This window comes from Bombina bombina, chromosome 1, assembly GCF_027579735.1.
Source record: "Bombina bombina isolate aBomBom1 chromosome 1, aBomBom1.pri, whole genome shotgun sequence".
Classification (NCBI taxonomy): Eukaryota; Metazoa; Chordata; class Amphibia; order Anura; family Bombinatoridae; genus Bombina; species Bombina bombina.
Genome location: NC_069499.1, coordinates 572,689,558 through 572,693,480, shown reverse-complemented (window position 1 = coordinate 572,693,480; position 3,923 = coordinate 572,689,558).

Sequence of the window (3,923 nt, the reverse complement as noted above, 5' to 3'; positions counted from 1 at the left end):
TACCAACTGCGGAGTCCGGTAGCGAACCTTCTCAACATAGGGCCCTTGTACAATATTGTTTTTGGGCCCCCCAGGTAACTCAGTAGTAAGGAATAGTAAACATTATACCATACTGCTCTGCATAGTAATTTTGAGGATCGATAGCTAAACTGGCAACCTGCACTAATAAAAGGTTCCCCTGTATCAGAATTGTACACTTTCTACACACATCCCCCCAAGCACTTGGGCCCTGGTTCCACTGCACCTGCTGCATTAATGGTAGTTCCTCCCCTGTGCAGAACATTCCTTATAAGTTAGTTTTGTTGTTGTATATCTATCAATCTATTAGAATACTGTAAGAGAACCTTATAAAGTTGTTATATACCGTATTTAAAAAAATAATTCCTCTTTGTATTGTAAAATCATATGTTGCATTGAATTCAACTCAATTAAAACATAATTAGCATGTTTTCCCTCTAAATATTAAATATGTATATATTTTTCTACTATACCTGTTTTGCCTGTAACCCACCCTGTATTGTCATGGTTGAAGAAAGAACCACAATCCATTTTATTCTTCAAAGTATCAATATAATTCATCAGAACTAAAGAAATTAAGTATTGTTACAAACTTTACATACACACACATTTTCAGCTAAATTAACCTTAATTTAATATTATAACAACAGAGGCATCTCTCCTCCCACGTAGATGGAGTAATTTTTTTTTCTTCACACTTTGTAAATTTCCATTTGTTTCTATTTTGACCCTATTCTAAATATAATTTGTATTTTAACTAGGCATTCTGATGTCATATATTTGTAGTGTAACTGTTTCAAATCTAAATATGGTTTATTTTACACCGTTTACCTAATTCCTGTTACAGATTAATTCACAGTCACTGATGAAAACACCAGCAATAACAGTTCTTTTCTCATTTTGGCAATAACGTTACTAGAACTCACACAACTAATACAAAAGAAAAAAAAAACAGAAACACATTATTGGATTCCTATATAGATGGACTTACAATCTTTACATTTCAGTTTGCGTGGGTGAGTGCTATATCTTTTTCATACTTATCTTTGTGTTTTCCCCTTCTGAAACCTGCAACGTATTGATAAATGGTCAAACCTCAAAATTGTGGCTTCATCCTCAGACTCTCTTTGGTGAGACAAAATAACACAAACTGAAACTAATACTATAGTGATCTCGTTGCTCTTTTCTGTGTATCTTGTGCAACTGTTATATGTGTGGATACAGAAACATTTCAGTACACAATCTAGAAAGCAAGGCTTCTTGTTTGCCCTATTAACTGGAATTGAATAACCCCATTGTAACATATAGTATATTATGTATGATGCAAAGCAAGTTAACATTCTGTCTACAGGAAGGTCCTGCAATTTCCTTTAAAAAAATAAAAAACACATTAAAAAAGGAACACAAGCTTTTTTCCTTCTCACTTCTACAGAATTGCAACTTTTTTCTAGCTAAAATTAAAATACACTATAGCCCCTTATCTCCTTTCCTTATCTAAAAAAATATATAATCGTTTTAAAGGGACGGTCTAAATAGAATTTTTATTGTTTTAAAAGATCGATAATCCCTTTATTACCAATTCCCCAGTTTTGCATAAACCAACACAGTTTATATTAATATACGTTTTACCACTGAGATTACCTTCTATCTAAGCCTCTGCAGACTGCCCCCTGATCACATGGACTTTATTATCTATTGACTTGCATTTTAGCCAATTAGTGCTGTGTTGTGCTGGCTCTTAAATAAAGCCATGGTTGTGAGCACAATGGTATCTATAGGGCCCACATGAACTATTAGTCTCCTGTTGTGGAAAGCAAATAAAAAAGTATGTGATAACAGGCTGTCTGTTGTGGCTTAGAAACAGACAGAAATTTAGAGGTTAAAGTGCTATACAGTATATTAATATAACAATGTTGGTTGTGCAAAGCTGGGGAATGGGTAGTAAAGGCATTATCTATCTTTTTTAAACAATACAAATTTTAGTGTTGACTGTCCCTTTAAGTATTTTTTTCCTGGAAGAAACATTTACATCTAAATTTAAGGTGTAATTATTGTTAAAGTGACAGTAAAGTCATAATTAGACACTGGTGATTTAGACAGAGCATACAATTTTAAACAACTTTCCAATTTACTGCTATTATTTTATTTGCTTCCTTCGCTTGTTATCCTTTGCTGAAAAGTTTATCTAGGAATAGCTCAGGAGCAGCAAAGAACACACTTTCTAGTTGCTGGATTGGTGGGCTGCATGTATATATACTGATTGACACTTGGCTCACCCCATGTGTTCAGTAAGAAACCAGTGCATTGCTGCTCATTCAACAAATGATACCAAGAGAATGAAACAAGTTTTGATAATAGAAGTAATCTAGAAAGTTGTTTAAAATTGTATGTTCTACCTAAATCATGACAGAAATGGTGGAGGATAAAAATAAGTTTAATTATTTATAGGTAAAATGTAATCTAAATAAGCCCCTATCTTACTTCTATAATTGATAGCAAAGATTGGGTTCATTTTATTAAGAAACAGTTCCAGGGTATTAACAAAAAGGAAGAGTATGGTAGTGCCACAATATTTATTGATAGATTGTGGGTATGCTCCTTTGAGGTGGCTACATATGTGGGTAATATCAAATATGATGGGTAGACTAAAGCTAATACATTATATTGTAAGGAAAACACATGGCACCATGTAATCAAACCTTTTATTGTTCTTTAGATGAACGTATGGATAGTGTCCGACATGAAAAAATTGTTAACCAAATAGAATTTCTACGGATTCTGAGATTGTCTTACTGTATGAGGTGAAGGATGATACTAATTTTAGAGAAGACTATGTGATCATTGCTTTGAGAACATAAAGCTCTACATCTTTCCAGACGCTTCCAATTATCTCAGTATTTATTAAGTATGAAGATGTTGGCATTGCCATTGTGCAGCTTTAGTTCAAACAACATTTTGTTTTAAAAAGATTAATTAAAAATTATTTTGAATAAAATAAAACATTTGACTGAAATATTGTAATTTTAGTTTGTCCTCTTGATTACTTCAAGGAGTGAAGTAAATTGGTTAAAGGGGACAGTCTACATCAGAATTTTTATTGTTTTAAAAAGATAGATATGGTTATATTAAAGGACCAATAAATACAGTAGATTTGCATAATCAACAGATGCATGATAACAAGACAATGCAATAGCATTTAATCTGATCGTCAAATAAGAAGTAGATTTTTTTCTAACAAATTTTAAAGTTATGTATATTTCCACTCCCCCTGTACCATGTGATAGCAATCAGCCAATCACAAATGCATATACGTATATATTCTGTGAATTTTTGCACATGCTTAGTAGGAGCCAGTGACTTAAAAAAGTATAAATATAAAAGACTTTGCACATTTTCTTTAATGGAAGTAAATTGGAAAGTTGTTTAAAATTACATGCTGTATCTGAATCATGAAAGTTTAATTTGACCTGAGTGTTCCTTTAATACACTTTTTACCTCTGTGATTACCTTGTATCTAAGCCTCTGCAAACTACCCCCCTTATTTACATTTTTTTGACAGATTTGCATTTTTGCCAATCAGTGCTGAATCCTAGGTAACTCCACGTATGTGAGCACAATGTTATCTATATGACACACGTGAACTAATGCCCTCTAGTGGTGGAAAAACTGTCAAAATGCATTCAGATAAGAGTCGGCCTTCAAGGTCTAAGAAATTTAGCATATGAGCCTACCTAGGTTTATCTTTAAACTAAGAACACCAAAAGAACAAAGCAAATTGGGGATAAAAGTAAATTGGAAAGTTGTTTTAAAATTACATTTTCTATCTGAATCATGAAAGTTTATTTTATACTAGACTGTCCCTTTAAGTATTGTACAGTATATTCATGTTTAAAAAAGTCTATTTT